At 39.9% G+C, this 22,206-nt stretch overlaps 1 non-coding gene across 1 annotated transcript; it reads right to left on the bottom strand.

The window, feature by feature from the left end:
• Positions 1-18,269: 18,269 nt before the first annotated feature.
• On the bottom strand, positions 18,270-18,376 carry LOC133813091 (small nucleolar RNA R71). The gene has a single exon (XR_009884135.1). It is a non-coding gene; the product is annotated as a small nucleolar RNA R71 (small nucleolar RNA).
• Between the last annotated feature and the right edge of the window lie 3,830 nt (positions 18,377-22,206).

Raw genomic sequence — 22,206 nt, 5'->3', positions numbered from 1 at the left:
TGGTAATCAACTTTCTGCAATGGGCCCTGTGCAATCTACCTGGGTCGTAGTCTCTATTTAGTGCAGCCCTTTTTGTATTAATTCAGCATTAATACCACAATAAGGGGAAATTTTGTATTAATAATACAAGATTGACATCAATTACCTCAGCCTCTATAAATAGGGCTGGGATATCTCCTTGTAAAGGGTCCAGATTTTAGAGAGAGGCAATATATACGCTTCTTGAGAACCACCATTGAAGCTTTCTCAAACAAACTTCAAGCTTCAAGCGCACTAAATACCAGAGACTCATGTACTAGGGCTCTTTTATAGCCTAAACCATGTAAAATCCTTGTATTTTTTCCATTATTTTCTTTAAACTCTCGGATTAGGTTGATAGCAAAAAAGGCAGCCAACGCCAATCATTGGTGAATATATTTATATAAGAGTTTTAGTCCCATCCCTTTTGTAGTGGAACTTACTAACCTCCTCGCAAGAGGTTTTGTAAATGGATCTACTAAGTTCTCACTTGTCTTAACATATGAGATTGATATGATTCCTCCTCGAATCAATTGTCTCACATACTCATGTCTTAGACTTATATGTCTATACTTCCCATTATATATGCCATTATAGGCTCTAGCTAATGTGGCTTGTTTACCACCATTGAGATATTCCTCATGAAATCCCTAAGCCACTTGGCCTCTTTTCCATTTTTCGCTAGAGCTATAAACTAATTTTCCATGGTTGAGAGAAATATATGTTTGTTTCTTTGGGCCCTAAGAAACCGCTCCTTTTTTTAGCATAACACCCAATCGATGGTGGAGAGATCGTCTCCCACACTCAATATCCAACTTGTATCAGGGTATCTCTCAAGTATCTTAGAAAACATTGGAGATCTAGCTTCTTGGTCCTCTCTAGGTACCCTATAATTCTCTCAATTGCCTTCCAATGTTCGATACTTGGATTGCTAGTAAACCTACTTAGTTTACTAACCACTCTACCATTTTTCTTTTCCAGCTTTATGCTTGAATCAAATGGTGTATTCGTCTATTTGATTTTGAGATTACTGAACTTGTCAAGCACTTTCTCAACAAAGTGAGTTTGACTTAAGGCATAACCCCCACTATTTCTTCTCACTTTTATACCAAAGAAGGTATCGACCTCTCAAAGGTCCTTCATCTAAAAAGTGGATGATAGAAAAATCTTCGTTTCTATTATGCCTCTCATCTCATTACTCAAAATCAATAATCCTCAATATATAGACACACAAAGATGACATAGTCATCACAAGTATAAGCACTTGTCCACATTATTGTGTCTAAACCCATCCAAAATAATAACTTTATCAAACTTCTTATGCCATTGTTTCGGTGCTTGTTTTAAACCATATAATGATTTAATAAGCCTACACACTTTATGTTCCTTAGAACAAAACCCTCTGGTTGTTTTATATAGATCTCTTCATAAAGATCTCCATTTAGGAATGTCTTTTTGGCATCCATTTGATTAACATAAAGTTTATATAGTGATAATAAGGCAAACAAAACTCTTATTGTGGTTGTCATAGCAACTGGTGTATACATGTCAAAGTAATCGATTCTTTCATTTTGTTTAAACCTTTTAGTTACTCATCTAGCTTTGAAGGTTTGTATGTGCCATTTGTAACGCCCTGGATAGCCAGAACCGCTACACTGTGTACTTATAGAAGTGCAAGACTTGCTAATCAAGTCATTAGTTTAAAAACGTGTCACTAAACAAGTATGAGCTAGGGTTTAAAAGGTTTTGGTCTCAAAAGTTTCATTTTATATAATTAAATTGTTATATACATGGGATCCCAAAAGAAACAGAGTTAAAAGTTGGATTACAGACTTCCAAAATAATACAAACAACTGTTAGCCATACTAAGGCAAAATGGACAATCTTTGGGTCTCGCGTCCCTGCCTAAACCTCAACCATGGCGGTTGAGCAGCTGGCCATGTACATTCCGCTCGCTGAGCTCTCCAATCAAGGCTGATCAAGCTTGCCCTTGCCTTTACCTGCACCACGAAGCACCCGTGAGCCAAGGCCCAGCAAGAAAACATGATGTGCAACACAAGCAGTAATAATAGATAACATACCCACTAAGCATGAAATCTCATCATATAATCCACATTAATCATTCAACATAAATTTAGAATCATGGATGCAATCAAACACTTATAACATTCATATCACATAATAATCAGGGCCGACAACTTAGGCCACACCCTCTGTTTACCCCACTGACTCCAGCCGGCTTAAACCGAGCTCAGTGCATATTAAGCTGTCCTTGGCTACCAGTGGCCAAGCCGCGCCTGTGCGCTAGTGTAACCCTTGGCACCCTTAGGACATTGGTTCACTAATTAGCTTGCATGGCATAATACCATATTTTCAAGCATACTCAGTAGGGAACCCTTAGTCCCGTCACAAATATTCAACTAGGTGCAGTTTTCTTACCTTTGATCTTTGCAGTTATCGTTTACAAGCAACACTCCTCAAGCATGATCCGTTCCCGAGCCTAAACTTTTATCACCTAGTCACAACAAAAGTATAGGGTTCCATTAATATTCATATTAGGGTTTCCGGTTATAAAACTAGCTTCCGGGAATCCGAATCCCACCAAGCACGGTGGTGAAATTGATCCCGAGCATCCTAGACCACATTTCCATGCCTAAAATCCCCAAAAGTTCAAGTGCACAACTAAGGGCTGCGGCCCTTGAAGCTTAGCCGCGGCCCTAGCCTCAAAATAGAACCAAGGACCACCTAGGGCAAAGACATGCGCCGCGGCCCTTGCAATGGGCGCCGCGGCGCTCACCCCTGGCCGAGCCTCCTTGGCTCATCTTCAACCTAGGGTCGCAGCGCTCTAGAACAGAGCCGCAACCCTTCCCTTCATGCCCAGAAAACCCACCATTTACAACATCTAAACCCCATCCAAAGCCATCCCAAAGCTCCCCAATTCAAAACCAATTAATCCCAACACCTTTAGCATGACTTAAACAACATAATTCCACAGAAAACCCAGCCTAACACACACTAGAATTCTCTTTTCAATTTCTAAAACTCAGGAGCTATAAACACCCAAACCAGCCATTCAAACTCAAATTAAAACCTCTAAATCACGATTTTAGACTTACCTCTTCTACTGAACCACTTCACCAAGCCAAATTCAAGCTAATTTCCAAGCTCTCCTCCTTAATTCTGCCCTTGAACATCAAAACCATATTTATCTCAAAACCCAATCAAAACCCAGAATTTCTAACCATAGAGAAGGAAATTCAGTGCTTACCTTAGTCCTGATTAATTCCTGAGTTAAGCCTCTAAATCATTCCTTCAATCCACCAAGCTTCAGCTGAATTCCAGCAAATTCCCTTAAGATTTCAGTGTTTCTTTTCCTTGTGTTCTTTGGGAGAGAATAGAGAAAAAGGGCTGATAATAGAAGTCGATTTAATTTTCTGTCTAATGTTTCTCTAAAGCTTAAGCTTAGTCTTATCCCGTTAAGACAATCCCGAGACTCGAGGTGCTGGAAACGTCCCCGAGGGCAAAACGGTAAAATCCCCCAATATTCCCGCCTAGACTTCCTAACCTCAAATATATCTCCATATATTTATTTTCATAACCCGATAACCCAAATAACTACCCAATACCTGAAATACCCTTGACTTATCCAAAGTCAACTGTTAAGCCCGGTTGTGACTTTTCCCCGCTAACTAGCCCTAGGATCGCCTCAAGTCGTGCTCTGCAGACCACCCACATAATAATGTGGCTCTCACAATTACCATATATACATATCACATTAATACCAATATAATCATACAAGCATTATTAATCATATAATTATGCATTTAAATCAATAAAATCATTCAAATCACATTAAACCCAATAATGCCATCCTGGCACACTAATCAAAGCCCTTAAGCATCATTAGCGAATTTGGGGTCGTTACAACTATCCCCTCCTAATGAGAATTTCGTCCTTGAAATTTACCTGAATAGCTCGGGATACTGATCCCGCATCGCTGTCTCTAACTCCCAGGTCGCTTCCTCGACCTTGCTATTTCTCCACAATACTTTCACTAACGGAATTGTCTTGTTCCGTAAGACTTTGTCCTTCTGATCCAAAATCTGAACTGGTCGCTCATCATAGGACAAGTCTATCTGCAACTCTAAGTCCTCATACCTCAGCACATGTGTTGTATCAGAAACATATTTCTACAACATGGAGACATGGAACACATTATGAACTCTCGATAGCAATGGTGGCAAGGCCAACCTATAAGCCACCTGTCCAATCCTCTTTAGGATCTCAAAAGGTCCAACAAACCGAGGGCACAGCTAGCCCTTCACTCCAAACCTCCTCACTCCTCTCAATGGTGAAACTCGCAGAAACACGTGGTCCCCAACCCGGAACTCCACATTCCTACGCTTAGGATCAACATAGCTTTTCTGTCTACTCTGCGAAGCAAGCATTCTTGCTCGAATCTTCTCAACAGCCTCATTTGTCTTCTGAACCATGTCTGGTCCTAAGTACCTCCTCTCACTCATCTCATCCCAATGTATGGGTGACCTACACTTTCTCCCATATAACATCTCATAAGGAGCCACTCCAATTGTGGGCTGATAACTGTTGTACTATGAAAATTCGATCAACGGAAGATACTTACTCCAAGATCCCTCAAAGTCAATCACACATGCCCTAAGCATGTCCTCCAATACCTGAATCGTCCTCTTGGATTGTCCATCAGTCTGAGGATGAAAAGCTGTGCTAAACTTCAGCTGAGTCCCGATGGCTCTCTGCAGAGCTCCCCAAAACTTGGAGGTAAAGATAGGGTCTCGATCAGATTCAATAGACTTTGGAACCCCATGGAGACGAACTATCTCCCTCACATAAAACTCTGCATACTGTTCCACTGTATAGGTCGACCTCACTGGTAGAAAATGAGCTGACTTGGTGTATCTGTCCACTATCACCCACACCGAGTCATGAAGTCCAACTGTCCTGGGTAATCCTCCCACGAAATCCATCGTAATATCCTCCCATTTCCACTCTGGGATACCCAAAGGTTGAAGCAATCCCACTGGTCGCTGATGCTCAACCTTAACCTGCTGGCATGTCAAACATCTAGACACATACTCTACAACATCCTTCTTCATCCCAGGTCACCAATATAATGACCGTAGATCCTGATACATCTTCATGCTACCCGGATGAAGTGAGTATGGCGTAGTGTGAGACTCATCCAGTATCTCTCATCTGATCCCCTCATCTGCCAGAACACAAATCCGTCCCTGATATTGAAGCAAACCTGTCTCAGAAACAGAATAGATAATAATGGTATGTTTACTTATCCTATCTACTGTCAATATTGTTTCAGTCCAATGTAACAAATACATCTGATCTTATCTACTTTCTTAATGTTTTGGAAAGAACATAACACTACAATGTGTAAGTAGATTATATCATAGATTGGCAAGTCAGTGTAAATCTTGTGCACTAACTAATCTTAGGACTAACTTATTTTGAACATATAATCATATTTATATTCCACTGTGATTACGTCACTATAAATATGATTAGCTATATGATCGGGATTTAATAGAAGTTTATATCAAACAAATAATCATGAAAATAAAACATGTGAGCAAAGTGATTGACCAAGTCAAAAATGATTTCTATTCTTTTATTGATAATAAAATGAGATTACAAAGAAATTAAGTTTTAATTAGAGCATAAAACCCCAACAAACTCCCAGTTTCACTAATTGAAACTAATGTCTTAATTATACTAATCACATGTCCTTGATATGCTTATCAAATGTAGCTTCTGGTAGTGTCTTTGTAAACGGATATGCAAGATTGCCTTCAAATGCAATCTTCATAACCTTCACATCTCCTTTGGCCACATATTCTCGAATTATGTGATACTTCATTTCTATATGCTTACTCCTCTTGTGACTTCGAGGTTCTTTTGAGTTGTCTATCGCTCCTGTATTGTCACAAAAGAATACAAGCAGTTTATCCATATCTCGAATAACACCAAGATCTGAATAGAACTTCCTCAGCCATACTATTTCCTTAGCTTCTTCAGACGCAGCTATGTACTCAGCCTCCATGGTGGAATCTGAGATCATAGATTATTTTACGCTTCTCCATATCACAGCTCCACCCCCAAGAGTAAACACCATTCCAGAAGTAGACTTCCTGTCATCGACATCAGTCTGAAAATCTAAATCGGTGTAGCCTACAGTGTTCAGAAGACCACCCATGTAGACTAACATATAATCCCTAGTCCATCTTAAATACTTCAGAATATGCTTAACTGTTATCCAATGTTCTGGTCTTGGGTTTGACTGATACTTGCTCATTACTCCCATTGCATAGCAGATATCTGCTCTAGTACACAACATAGCATACATCAGACTTCCAACTATCGATGCGTAAGAAACTTTTCTCATTGTATCTTCCTCTTCAGAAGTGTGGGGAGACTGCTTCTTTGAAAGATGAATTCCATGGTGGGACAGTAGACGTCCTTTCTTGGAATTTGTCATTGAAAAACGTTCAAGTACTTTATCATTGTAAGCTGCTTAAGATGGAGCTAAGAGTTTGTTCTTTTTATCCCTAATGATCTGGATACCTAGAACATAACTTGCTTCACCAAAATCCTTCATCTAGAATTGAGTGTTCAACCAATTCTTCACATCTGATAATTTCTTAATATTGTTTCCATTGAGTAAGATATCATCTACATAAAGAACCAGAAATACCACTATTTTATTTACCTTCAGTTGGTAAACCCAAGGCTCATCAATGTTTTGTTCAAAGCCATAGTTTTGATTATTTCATCAAACCTAAGATTCCAGGAATGAGAAGCTTGCTTAATTCCATAAATGGACCTATTTAACTTGCAAACTTTTCCTTCTTGTCCAGCTACTTTAAATCCTTCTCGTTGATCCATATAAATGACCTCATCAAGCTTCCCATTAAAAAAAGTTGTCTTGACATCCATTTGCTAGATCTCATAGTCGAGAGCGGCTACTATGGATAGGAGGAAGTGAATGGACTTGAGCATGGCTACCGGACTAAAAGTTTCCTCATAGTCCACGCCTTCTCTTCGGGTATAACTCTTTGCCACTAATCGAGCTTTATAAGTTTTGATATTTCCATCAACACCTCATTTCTTCTTCTAGTTCCACTTGCACCTAATAGCCCTAAAGTCACTAGGTGTTTCCACAAGATCCCAGACAGAATTTGAGTACATGGACTCCATTTCCTGTTTCATGGCTTCGAGCCATAGTTCCTTCTCAGGGCTAGCCATTTCCTGATTGAAATACAAAGAATCATCATCACCAGTGTCATAAACAACCATATTGGTTTCACCATCCAAACCATAGTGAACTAGGTTCCTAGAAACCCTCCCTCTACGATGAGGCTCTGTGACTATGTTGCTTAGGAACAATGGTACTTTCTTCATTTAAATCGACTTGCATTGGTTGGACATGAAGAGTGGGAATTTCATCATCAACCTATGTTGACAATGATGGAGCATTGGTTGGAGTCAATTATTCAACCTCCTCCAAAACTACTTTGTTGCGCGGTTTGAAGTTTTAGGCATAGTCATTTTCTAGAAAAGTAGCATTCGTAGGAGTAAACACTTTCTTTTCTGAATGACTATAGAAAAGTCCACCTCGAGTGCCTTTAGGATAGCTAACAAACATGCAAACTTCGGTTCACAGTTCTAGCTTTCCTTCTTTTTTCCTTAGGACGTGGGCGGGTGTAACGCCCTAAACTCCAGGGACTGTTACGGTGCACATTGCAAATAGTGCTAAACTCGCTAATCGAGTAATTTGGCCATAAACGTGTAACTAAGTATGATTAGCGGTTTAGGGATTAAAAACTTTGGTTAAGATATAACATTTCATTAGAACATTTACTGTATACATTGGGATCCCAAAAATATAATTTAAAGGTTTATTACAAGAAAATATTTACAACCAACCGATCTAAGCAGCAAAACAGGGTTTAGCCCTAGTTCCTCTCCTTCAAACCTCGGCCGTGGCGGTCGAGCAGCTGCATATGTACACATCGTCACCTAAGCTCTCCAACTCAAGGATGGTCAAGCTTTCTTTTGCCTTTACCTGCACCACATAGCACCCGTGAGCCGAAGCCCAGCAAGAAAACTCAATATGCTCATGAACAGTCATATCATGATATCAAATCATATCAAGCATGCCTAGCAAACTTAGCTCTATTCAAGCATGCAAATAAATTCAAACAATTCTGGGGAATCGAGGATAAGAAATCCTGCCCTCCTGATTGGATGACTATCAAGTCAATCCTAATCAGATGAGAGATTTAACACTAGAGGTTCTGGTAAACCATACTGAGTGACTGACAAGCAAGTCACTACGGGGCTCAGCACCCAAAGCCATGAAAATGATGATCAAAATGATCATACAGAGCTTATAGCCCTGAACATATGAGTGAATATCACTTTGAGGTTCTGTTAACCATACTGAGTGACTAACAAGCAAGTCACTAAGGGGCTCGGTGCCCATAGCCGTGTAATGAAACTGTTACCTGGGCTTTCCTTCAATGGCTCTAATCAGATGAGTGACTGATGGGTACTCACTAGCTTAAACAGATGAGTAACTGTTGGGTAAGTCACACAAGCGCTTTTAGTTTTCATCGAACATGAGGTCGGTCCGGCATTAATGCTCTTGTTGAGTCATCTAATGCAGATGTCGATTAGATCTAATCTTTATTGGCTTGCGTAGAACACGTTAAGGTCGTCCTGACTTATGAGTCAGCACTGTGTGACCAGTGCCCAGTACCACTGCCGAACTTGACTAATGAGTCACAGCTTCACAGTTGATACTAACACCTTTGCCAATTCTGACTAATTAGTCAATACCATGCACAAGTAAGCAATGCTACCAAACATATGTCATATGTCGAATATTCAAACGTAGGGCATTCAGCATGCTTACTCAACAATTGCTAGCACAATTATGATCATGCACAAACATAGAGACTCAAGCTCTGATCAGTCTCATAGTCAATATTCATGGCATGCCCTAATCACATGTTTCTCGTGCATCACATGCATCACACTCAATCATCCAGCATGCCTCAATAATAACCATATACAAATGAGCAAGATTGCTAAGCATTCAATATGCTATCAATGTCCACATTTAAGCATCCAACATGCATCAAGAATAACCATGCATGTCACATATGGGGTACAGTTTTCTTAACTCGGGTTCGAGCAAGAATTAGTAAAAGAACGACCCTTGAGAACGATCAATCCTTTGGTCCTTTAGCGGTCACCTAGTCATAACCAAATATGGAATCCCATCAATAAATTAAATCATAAAAAGGTTTATAATCTAAAACCTCACTCCCGGGATCCATCCCACACTCTCGGGACTCTCAATCACCCAAACAGGGTAGAGGAACCAACCCCCGAGCATTAAAAGTCCTCCAAAACCCCAGAAATATGATTGCTGGAAATTGTACTAGCACTGGGGCACTGCCTAATGGCGCTGGGGCGCTGCCCCAAAGTCAGAGAAGCCCAGAACCAGCCCTGCCTAGCGCTGGGGCGCCATCAGCAAACCAGAGAAAATTCTGGTCTTCTCCCCTGTGATCCCCTGTAACGACCCAAAATTACTAATGAGGCTTAAGGGCCTTGATTAGTGTGTCAAGAGGGCATAATTGGAGGTTAAGAGAATTAATGGTAAGAAAGCATGAATATGGGTATTGGATAAGTAATGCGGGCCCTGTTTGGCTGGTAAGGGCATAATTGTAATTTTGGCCCGTTAGGACATAAACGTGATTGTGTGTGTGATAAATTGTTGAGACCACATTATTATGTGGATAGGTAGATATATATATATGTATGCATGTGTGTTTGTAGCTTTCGGCACGAGGCGATCCTAGGGCTAGATAGCGGGAAAAGCCACAATGGGGCTTAATAGTTGACTTTGGATAAGTCAGGGGTATTTTAGGTATTGGGTAGTTATTTAGACTATCGGGTTATAAAAATAAATATATGGAGATATATTTGAGGTTAGGAAGTCTAAGCGGGAATATTGGGGAATTTTACTGTTTTTCCCTCGGGGACGGTTCCGGCACCTCGAGCCTCGGGTTTGACCTAAATGATAAGGTTAGACTTAAGAAAACAGTAGAACACAAATAAACCGACCTTTTTCTTTCTTCTCGGATCTTTTTTCTCTCTCTCAAGGAAACTAGGCAGAACCATAAGGAAATAAAAAAAGAGAAAACCAAGTGGATTGAGCTGGGAATTGCTGAGAATTCAGTGGGGATTTAGAAGCTCAGTTCAAGGATTATCCAAGAAATCTTTAAGCAAAGCTAAGGTGAGAATTAAACTGTGTTTTGAAGTTAGAAACTTTGAGCTTTTGACTGAGTAGTAAGATGATTGTGTTGTTGATGTTTAAGGTTAAATTGGAGCTGATAAACTTGGGAATTAACTGGGATTCTGCTTAGAGAAGGGGTTCAGCTAAAGAGGTAAACTTGAATTCATGATTAGAAGCTTAAATTTGAGTTTTGTTTGGTTGGTTTTAGTGTTTGAAGTTCTTGAGTTTCAGAGATTGAAACATGGATTTTAATGAGTTTTAGGTTGGGTTTTCTGTTGAATTATGCTGTTAAAGTTATCTTAAAAGTGTTGGGAATGATGGAGCTTTGGGATAATTTTGGGTAAGGTTTAGAGGTTGGAAATGGTGGAAATTCTGGGCTCGAAGGGAAGGGTTGCGGCTCTGTTCTAGAGCGCTGCGGCCCTAGGATGAAGATGAGCCAGGAGGGCTCGGCCAAGGGTGAGCACCGCGGCGCCCAAAGTAAGGGCCGCGGCGTGTGTCTTCTTCCAGGGAGGGCTTAGGTTCTGTATTAGGGCAGGGCCGTGGCTAGGCTTCAAGGGCCGCAGCCCTTAGATGTATACTTGAACATTTGGGGTTTTAAAGCACGGGAATCTAAGGTAAGAAAACTGCACCTATGTAGGTGGATAGGATGGGACTAAGTGTTCCCTATATTTGTATGTGTTGTTATGTGACTGTGATAAACCATGTGAATATGTTGGGACTAAGAGTTCCCTATAATTGTATGAATGTCATGAGGTGGTATTATGCCACTGGGACATGTGATAAACGGCCTAAGGGTGTCGAAATCAATACTTGCGCACATGGCGCGGCTCGGGCACTGGTATCCGAGGACAGCTTATTAATCACTGAGCTCGGTTAAGCTGGCCGGAGTCAGTGGGTATGTCACTGGGCTTGGCCTAAGCGAGCCAAAGACAATAAATTAAATAGAGGGTGCGGCCTGCGAGCATTAACCCTAGTTAATGCTTGACATATGTTCTATTGTTGATTATTGTGTATGACTTGATGAGTATCTGGAGCTGAATTATTGGTTATTGACCAGTGTGCTGCCTTGAATGTATTTTCTGGTTTGCTGGTAACTGATTAATGCCTTGTAATTATTGGATTATGCTCTACGAACTGTTTAGCTGATAATACTGTTATGTTACGATATTATGTTTTCTTGCTGGGCCTCGGCTCACGGGTGCTACATGGTGCAGGTAAGGCAAGTTGACCATGGGTTGGAGAGCTCTGGGGGCGAGGTATACATAGTCAGCTGCTCGGCCATCACAGTCGAGGAATTGTACAGGGACGGGAACCTAAATTGTATATTTTTCCATTAGAGTGGCTTGGTTATTTATTTGTTATTGAGAATTTTGTATTTACGTTATTTAAACCTTGTTTTGGGATCCCATGTATCAAACATGTATTTTAATAAAATTTAATCGTTTATAACCAAAATTCTTTTTAACCTAATTTGTTTATGTCATTAGATACACATTTTGATTTAAATGATTTGATTAGCAAGTCTTGCACTATTTCAAACACACAGTGTAACAGACTTGGTTATCCAGGGTGTTACATCCCCCTTGAAAACCAAGCATCCAAATCAATCCCAAACATGACCCAAACATCCAATTCAACCCCTAAACTTCATCTACAACACACCCTCATCAAAACCCAAGCAATCTTACACAAAAACTTCCATTAATTCCCAACTAACACATCAAAATCCTCAACTGAAACTTATTAGAAAACAGGGTATAACAAGACTTTCAAGGTTAAATTTCTTACCTCAAGCTTAATTTGGATCCCCTTTAATGATTGAACCAAGGTCCTAAGCCCTCAAGCCTTGCTCTCCTGGCTTGGATCCTCAAATTGGCTCTCAAAAATTGAAAGGAAGAAGGAGGAGAAATGGTGTACGGGTCAGGGAGGGAGATGAGGATGATGCTCTATTTTCTACAATTCCACAGCCTTCTAAACTCAAAGGGTTGATATATATCTTAGGAGTGAAAAGACCATTTTGCCCCTAGTTCAAATAAAGGCTTCTAAAGACTCCCAAGAGTAAAATCGTCCTTTCCCGCCTATTTCGTTAATTATAATTAACACCCTCCAATTCCCGCTATTCTCAATATTCTCAAATAACAATAATTCATATCCCGTTACCCTTTAATTCTCGGCAACGTTCTAATCACCAAATTACCCCGAGACTCACTCCGAGCCCCGAACTTAATCCCGTTATGACTAGACCGAAAACTTGTATTCCATGATCGTCTCATGCCGAATGGCTCGAACCAATCCACATATAACGTTGTATTATTTATAATTCACCCACATGCATGAAAATACACAATCACGCCCTCAACGGGCCAAATTACCAAAATGCCCTTAGAATTACATGTGAACCCATATGCATGCATTTATCATCATATAATAATATAATACACATAAACATGCATATAATCATTAAATAGCATAATAAATCAATTATGGCCCTCCCAGCCTCCTAATCAGAGTCCTAAACCTTATTAGGAAATTTGGGGCATTACAGCGGGACACCCCCCCAGATTCTAAAATGATGTAAGCTAGGTTCACGAACATTCCAGTGTTCTAAAGATGTTTTGGGGATTGATTTCGATGGTATGACATTTATAATGTCATTTTCAGTTTCAATTGCATGTCCCCAAAATGAAGTTGGCAGAGTTGAGTAACTAAGCATGCATCTAGCCATTTCCAATAAAGTTCTGTTTCGGCGTTCTGTGACACCATTTTGTTGCGGAGTACCCGGGGTAGTAAGTTGTGATAAAATCCCAAGTTCAATTAAATGATCTTGGAACTACATATCCAAATATTATCCACCCCTAGTAGATCTCAAGATCTTTAACGTTTTACCTAATTGATTATGTGCCATAGCTATGAATTCCTAAAACTTTGAAAATGTTTCTGATTTCCTATGCATTAGGTAAATACATGCGTATCTAAATTAATCATCAATGAAAGTGACGAAATACTCAAAACCACTTCTGGCTTGTACATTCAAAGGTCCACAAAAATCTGAATGAACAAGTCCAAGTGGTTCCTTGGCCCTATCACCCTTTACAGAGAATGGACGCTTGGTCAGTTTTCCTTCTAGACAAGATTCACAGACAGGTAATTCACCTAAGGTGAGTTCCCTCAAAGGGTCATTCTTTGTAAGTCTTTGAATTCTATCATAGTCAATGTGACAGTCTCAAATGCCATAAATACGTCATGTTATCGTTATCGGTCATTTGACTTTTATTGGTCCTAGGTTTAGCTACTTTGAATAAATCATTGTTAAGAGCAAGGGGTTCGTTAGGTCGCAGGATATAAATCCAGTTTTTCAAACATGCAATACACAATTGTGATCCATTGAAAGAAATAGATATATTAAAACTTGTGAAAGTCATACCAAATTTTTATAATTGCAACATGGAAACTGAAATAAAATTTCTACTAAAATTCGGAATAAAAAATACATCTTTCAAAATTAAATATTTATTTTTGAACTTCAGGCGAGCTCTTCCTCTAGCTTGGACTGTAACGAATGCTCTATTCCCAACTCTAAGCTTTAAGCCACCTTCATCCAATTCCTCCCACGATTCAAGAAGTTGTAAAAAGTTACAAACATGGTTAGTAGATCCAAAATCAATAATCCAAACAGATTTATCATTCTCTAAAACACATGTTTCTAAGATATATGAACTATAATTATTACCTTTGTTTTTCGCTGCTAGAAGCTTGGAGCAATCTTGTTTCCAATGCCCCTTCTATTTGTAGTGAAAACACTTACCTTTACCTTTCTTATTTTTCTTTTTCTTCCCCTTAGGCATCTGTGCACTTGGTTGTGCACTTATCTTTGCAGAATTTGCAGACCTGGGGTTGGTGTTTTGTCCATCTTTCCTCTTGTTTCCAGCTTTTGAAGACAAAGCTTAGTTAGCTTCAGCGTTAGCTTGATCAGCAGCACCAACAATTGTCTTCTATTCTCCTCCCTTAATTGGTCCACCCATGATAGACTCGAAAGTCCGAAGCTCGTTCATGAGCTGTGTCAGACCATAGTTGAGTTTATTCATCACACAGTTGGTGGTGAATGGTAGGAAAGCTGGAGATAGACTGTTGAGAATTAAACCGACTTGAGTCTCCTCATCTATAATTGCTCCATGCAGTTCAACTTCCTGAAAGTTGATCATCTTGATCAGGTGATCTCGAACATGTTAAGATGGTGCCATCCAAGCATTGGCATATTTCTTGGTGGCCTCAAAACAAGTCTGCACAAAATTTGCACCGAACATGTCTTTGAGCTGATCCATGATTTCGTAGGTCGTCTCGACATTCTCCATCTTTGTCTTGAGAGTGTCGACCATACTAGTCAACATGTAGTACCGTGCCTTGTTATTAGCCGCCTGCCAACGCTCATATTTGTCTCTAACAGACTTCGTAGCTCCTTCAACTGGAACTTCTGGGGATTCCTCAGTCATGACAAACTTGGAGTTGTCACCAATCAATACTATGTTGATGTTCTGCTTCCACTTAAGGAAGTTTTCTCCAGTGAGTTCTTCATAGAAAGTTGAGAAAGGATGGGAGTAGACACAGCCATACTTAAAACTACATATTATCAATAAAATAGAAATCAATCACATTTGCTTCATAAAACTTCTATTCACTCTAATTTCAATAAATAGCACAACATATACCATAAATATGTAAGATATGGAAAAAAAACCAAAATAATCATATCTCTATTTCTTTAGGTTTTCTAACAATTCTATGATACCGTTGTCCTGGTTGGCGACAGTCAAAAAAATATCATTAGTTAAATAGAGTTGTAAACTCATTTAATAATGGACACCATTATTAACAATCTACTATTCAATCAAAATAAGAAAACAAAATCTCTTATTTTATGAGCCACACCCACGGTTTTGATAAAGAGATTTAGTCCTAGTAGTCACCGTAGGGGTGAGTCTAGTAGAATTTGACCTATAATTATCTATCTTTCAAAATTTAACCTTGTCAAAATAACTAATGAACACCTTCCGTAGGGGGATGAATCAAAATGTCTTGAGGCCCCATTAAGCTATTGACCTTGTTAAACCAACGGTGGAGATCGAATGTTAATTCTTAAAGTAAGCTCATTATTAATTAAAAAATAGTATTTTTTTATTATTAATTTTCAAAAATTAATGACTATGGTTCTCCAAAAAAATTGTAAAATTAAATTTTTAAAACCAAAGTCCTATAATTTTCTATTTTTTCAAAAGTGTCACATTGAAACAAATTCAATTAAATTAGAATTAATTTGTTGCTAATCAATATTTAAGTTTAACTATTATAATGAACCTATATAATTAAGTCCAACTCACGAAAATTGGCCTTAACAATTGGGCTTATATGGAGGAGGGTTGGGTACAATATGTCATTTCCACTACTAAGACCCACATACTTCCATACAAGGCCCAAAAGACAGTAATTTAAACATTCGTTTCATTAATTGTTATTAATTTATTAGGCCCACTATCGTCATGCACAGCAAGTGGGGCTTCACAAGTGGAACTACCCACAAGAGAGGAATTTAAACTTTACATTTTCTAATGAGCCCAAATAAAACCTATCATTTTATGAACGTTTTATTTAGCAAAATCCATATATTAAGAAAATATATGGGCCACTATATGCATCTAAGCCCAATTGTAAAAATACCACATATAGTGCTGATAACTCTAGGATTTAGAGTTATTTTCACATCTTTAAACTTAATTTTTGAACCAAACAAAAGAGTAATGAGTTTTTATTTCTTGTAATTGTGTTCAATTTAGTGTGTCTGTGTAGCTAGGGACCTTGTGTTTGCATTGTCATATTTTTCAGTGTTTTTTATGTAAATTTCTGTGTTGTATTAATCAGGAAAGGAAACTTGCAAAATTTGAGAAAGGGAACTTTGGAATCAAAAAGGGAGCAACGAATTCTGAAAGGGGCTTGATGCTGCCTCAATGCTGTAGCATCACCGTAGCATCGGGCAGAGCCAGGAAGGAAACGTGACAACTGCGAGCTGGACTTAATGAGGCATAAGTGGCACTGAGGTGGCGAGAGTATTGTACAATTAAGTCAGCTAGGTGATGTGGCACGTGGAGGACAAGGTGGGAATTGACTTGCTAATTAGGGTAAACCAAGTACCCTAAAAAGAAGAAGTACCAGCCGAAAAAGGGCAGCCCCCATTCTTGGAGACAGCTGATTTTCTTAGACTATTTTGGAGAGAAAACAGAAGAAAAGGAAAAAAAAAAAAAAAACAGAGAGAGTACAGAGGAGGAAGAGGACTACGAGCTGACAACGAGGGGGATTGAGCACAGCAATTTCTTCTAACTTCTTCTTCTCCCTTCTTCATTTTGTATTGTATTTTCTCTCTATCTAATTTGTGAACAAACTCCATGGATTTGCTAAAGGCTACTGGTTTTGTATTTCTATTATTAAACATGAACTAAGCTTTTGAGGATTTGGGTGGTTATGAACCCTTTGTATGGATCAATATTTTGAATGCATGGTGAAGTTGTTTATGTCATAGTTCAATTGAATGTGCTGTAATGTTAATTGAATGTTAATTACTGGCCATATTTAGCATTTATTAAGTTAGATCTAACTTGGAAAAGGGAAGTCTAGCTGAACCCATTCAATTGATGCAAGAAACTTACCTAGTTTTAGGTGATTTTTAGTAGTGGAATAGGACTATTTTGCTGCCTTGCATAACCTAAAGATTTGGTGCTTGATGGATTGTTTATTGTCTGTTTTTAATACAGGAATGTATTGAGGGAGGTTATAAACAATAGATAGTAAGTTTTGGGAAAAACTCACTGGGTTTTACGAATTCTGTTAACTGTGACATAAATTGCTGACCCATTGCTGAGGCATTGCTGTAGCAACTGGAACGAACAGAGGGGAATTAACCACCCAGATCTATTTTCTCATATTTGAAATTTGCACAGAATTACTTCATTTGGTCTCTGATTTTTAGCTTAATTAAATTTGCTTATTTACAATTAATTCCAGAATTAATTACACAACCTTTCTCTTGGTTTGGTTACTGTATTATAAACTGTTTTTGGTTGATTTTACTTTATTTTAGTTGAAAAGTCCCTGTGGAGACGAACTTTGATACTTTATCACTGTATTACTTGCTTGTGACTGTGTATACTTGCGCATATTTTAATTGTTAGAAAATTCACAACAAGTTTTTGGCGCCGTTGCCGGGGACTTTAAAATTAAATTCTGTTTTATCAACTATTTTACAGTTTATTTTCATTGTTTTTGACCTTGTTGGTTCGGGTTGTGCAAACTCAGGTACCTACAGTGTATGAACCAGCAAGAGGACAGTGAACTTGCTCCTATTGACCCCGAGATCGAACGCACTTTCAGAAAAAGGAGAAAAGATCAAAAGGCTAAAAGTCGAGGCACTATGGCTGAACGTGTTGATGATGAGGGGGATGGCCAGCAAGTTACTAATCCCATTGTTTTGGCGGATGACAGAGCCAGAGCAATACGGGAATACGCTGCCCCCATGTTTAATGAGTTAAATCCAGGCATTGTGAGGCCAGAAATACAAGCAGCTCAATTCGAGCTCAAGCCAGTGATGTTTCAAATGCTCCAAACTGTGGGGCAGTTCAGCGGGATGCCAACGGAGGATCCTCATCTCCATCTTCGTTCATTCTTGGAGGTGAGCGATTCCTTTAAGCTTCAAGGAGTGAGTGAAGAAGCATTGAGGCTGAAGCTATTTCCATTCTCATTACGAGACCGAGCTAGATCATGGCTCAACACTTTGCCTCCTGATTCCATCACAAATTGGAATGATCTTGCTGAAAAGTTTCTGCGCAAATATTTCCCTCCCACCAGAAATGCAAAGTTTAGAAGTGAGATTATGTCATTTCAGCAGCTGGAAGATGAGTCCACTAGTGACGCGTGGGAAAGATTCAAAGAGCTTTTAAGAAAATGTCCACACCACGGTATCCCACACTGTATACAAATGGAGACATTCTACAATGGTCTCAATGCAGCCTCTCGAATGGTCTTGGACGCTTCAGCCAATGGAGCCATTCTTTCCAAGTCTTACAACGAAGCATTTGAGATTTTGGAAAGGATCGCAAGTAATAACTATCAATGGTCAAACACTAGAGCTCCTACAAGTAGGAAGGTGGCGGGAGTTCTTGAAGTAGATGCATTAACGGCTCTAACAGCTCAAATGGCCTCAATGACCAACATCTTGAAGAATATGAGTTTGGGAGGAAGTATTCAGCCAGCTGCTGCCATTCAAAGTGCAGAAGTGTCATGCGTGTATTGTGGGGACGGGCATACTTTTGAGAATTGCCCTTCAAATCCAGCCTCAGTTTGTTATGTGGGAAATCAGAATTTCAACCGCAACAACAACCCATATTCGAACACTTACAATCCAGCGTGGAAGAATCATCCTAATCTGTCATGGGGGGGTCAAGGAGCAAGTTCAAGCACATCACCAGCACAAGGAAGACAAGCATATCCACCAGGTTTTTCACAGCAGCCAAGACCTTCACAACATGTTCAAAACTCCCAGCCGAACTCTTTGGAGAATCTAATGAGGGAGTATATGGCTAAGAACGATGCAGTCATACAGAGCCAAGCAGCTTCTCTTCGTAATCTTGAGATGCAGCTCGGCCAGCTAGCCAATGAAATGAAAACTAGGCCGCAAGGATCTCTGCCTAGTGATACAGAAAATCCAAGGAGAGATGGGAAAGAACACTGTAAAGCTATTCAGCTGCGGAATGGTAAAAATCTGGGAAATTCTGAGGAGATACAGGGTAGTGGAGAGCCCACTTCAATCCAAAGTGAAGGAGAAACAAGTAACAAAACTGCCCAGGAAATTGCTGAAACTGGCCCAGTTGCTACAGCAAAGGGTCAGCAAACTGCTCCAGTAAATTCTGGTCCTAAACCGCCCCTTCCATTTCCGCAGCGATTTCGAAAACAACAACAGGATGGTCAGTTCAGAAAGTTTTTGGATGTACTGAAACAGCTGCATATTAATATCCCCTTGGTCGAAGCATTGGAGCAAATGCCGAATTATGTCAAGTTCTTAAAGGATATTTTGACAAAGAAAAGGCGATTGGGGGAGTTTGAGACTGTGGCTCTCACAGAAGGATGTAGCGCGATGTTGAAAAGCAAGATCCCTCCTAAGTTAAAAGATCCTGGCAGTTTCACGATTCCGTGTTCTATTGGAGGTAGAGATGTGGGAAGAGCATTATGCGATTTAGGCGCTAGTATCAACCTTATGCCTATGTCAATTTTCAAGAAGCTGGGTATTGGTGAGGCACGACCCACTACTGTTACTTTACAACTTGCAGACAGATCTATGGCTCATCCCGAGGGCAAGATTGAAGATGTGTTAGTTCAAGTGGATAAATTTATATTCCCGGCGGATTTCATCATTTTAGACTATGAAGCGGATAGAGAGGTACCTATAATCTTGGGTAGGCCTTTTCTTGCTACAGGGCGTACTCTTATTGACGTGCAGAATGGTGAACTTACCATGAGGGTGAATGAACAACAAATCACCTTTAGTGTGTTTAAAGCTATGAAATTCCCGGATGAAGTGGAAGAATGCTCTAGAGTTGACGTTGTTGATACTTTGGTAGCTGAGAAGTTCAATGAAAGGGTGGAAAAAGCTGCTATGGAAACTCAGATTTTTGGAGATGAGGAGGAGTATAGCAGTGAAGATGAGGAGATGCTTACATGGGTAGATTCTTGCCAACCAACCAAGAAATTTAGTAAGGTGTTTGAAACTCTAAATCTGCCAGAAAAGCACTTTCAGGCCCCTAAACCATCTGTTGAAGAACCACCCCAGCTGGAGTTAAAGCCACTGCCAAGTCATTTAAAGTATGTGTACTTGGGCGACAATGATACTTTACCTGTGATAATATCTAGCTGTCTGGAGTCTGTTGCTGAAGAGGCATTGCTGAAACTGCTGAAGCAGCATAAAAGGGCGATTGGATGGACAATGGCTGATATTCAAGGGATTAGTCCAGCGCTTTGTATGCATAAAATCTTGCTGGAATCTGATTGTACTAGTTCTGTGGAGCAGCAAAGGCGTTTGAATCCAGTAATGAAAGATGTAGTTCGAAAAGAGGTCATTAAGTGGCTTGACTATGGGATTATTTATCCAATTTCTGACAGCAAGTGGGTGAGTCCTGTCCAATGTGTTCCGAAGAAAGGGGGCGTTACAGTAGTTACTAATGATAACAATGAGCTTATTCCCACTCGTACAGTCACCGGATGGCGGGTTTGCATGGATTACAGAAAACTCAACAAGGCCACTAGAAAGGATCATTTCCCTTTGCCCTTCATCGACCAAATGTTGGACCGCTTGGCGGGAAAGGAGTTCTTCTGTTTTCTTGACGGGTATTCTGGGTATAATCAAATTTCTATAGCGCCGGAGGACCAAGAGAAGACCACTTTCACCTGTCCATACGGCACATTCGCTTTTAGAAGAATGCCTTTCGGTTTGTGCAATGCACCGGCCACATTTCAGCGGTGCATGATGGCAATTTTTTCAGATATGGCTGAGAGTATTTTGGAGATATTCATGGACGATTTCTCTGTCTATGGGGATTCATTTGAAGGTTGCTTGGAGAATTTAGAAAAAGTCTTAAAGAGGTGTGAAGAAACTCATCTAGTGTTGAACTGGGAAAAATGCCATTTCATGGTGCAAGAAGGCATTGTGTTGGGGCATAAAGTGTCTAGCAAGGGGATAGAGGTTGACAAGGCTAAACTGGAAGTTATTGAGAAACTACCAGCCCCTACCACAGTAAAAGGCATTAGAAGTTTCCTCGGTCATGCTGGCTTTTACAGGCGTTTTATCAAGGATTTTTCGAAGGTGTCCAAACCTTTATGCAGCTTGCTGGAGCAAAATAGGCCTTTTGATTTTACTGATGAATGTCAAGAGGCATTTCTGAGATTGAAGTCAGCCCTTGTTACAGCACCAGTGATCACAGCTCCTGACTGGTCTCTACCTTTTGAACTTATGTGCGATGCTAGCGACTTCGCTATTGGGGCTGTTCTTGGGCAGCGGAAGAACAAAATTTTTCATTCTATTTACTATGCAAGCAAAACATTGGTGGATGCCCAGATTAATTACACTACAACAGAAAAAGAGCTGCTGGCCGTGATCTTTGCCTTTGAAAAATTTCGCTCCTATCTTGTGGGGACTAAAGTTATTGTGTACACGGACCACTCCGCTATCAAGTATTTGATAGCCAAAAAGGATTCTAAACCGAGGCTTATACGTTGGGTTCTCTTGCTGCAAGAATTCGATTTAGAAATCCGAGATAGGAAAGGCACTGAAAATCAAGTAGCGGACCATTTATCAAGGCTGGAATCAAGCACTTACAGCAGCAATTCAGAGGAAAAATTGCAGATTCAAGACACTTTTCCTGATGAGCAATTGCTGGCTGTGGAACAAGAGGAAGTACCATGGTATGCGGATATCGTGAACTTTTTAGTTGGGGGCGTGTATCCACCAGATTTTACCAAACAGCAGCTCAAAAAGTTCCTACATGATGTCAGATTTTACTGTTGGGATGAACCTTACTTATATAAACAGTGCCCAGATCGAATAATGCGAAGATGTGTCCCAGAAAGTGAAGTTTCCAGCATCCTAGAGAGCTGCCATTCAGCCCCTTATGGTGGTCATTTTGGTGGGCAACGAACTGCTGCCAAAATATTTCAGTCAGGATACTATTGGCCTTCTATTTTCAAGGATGCCCATAATTTTGTTCAACATTGTGATCGCTGCCAGCGAGTGGGCAATATCT

Source organism: Humulus lupulus, chromosome 1 (genome assembly GCF_963169125.1).
Source record: "Humulus lupulus chromosome 1, drHumLupu1.1, whole genome shotgun sequence".
NCBI classification, from domain to species: Eukaryota; Viridiplantae; Streptophyta; class Magnoliopsida; order Rosales; family Cannabaceae; genus Humulus; species Humulus lupulus.
Note: the sequence above shows the minus strand (reverse complement) of the source record. Positions and strands in the feature narration are given on the sequence as shown.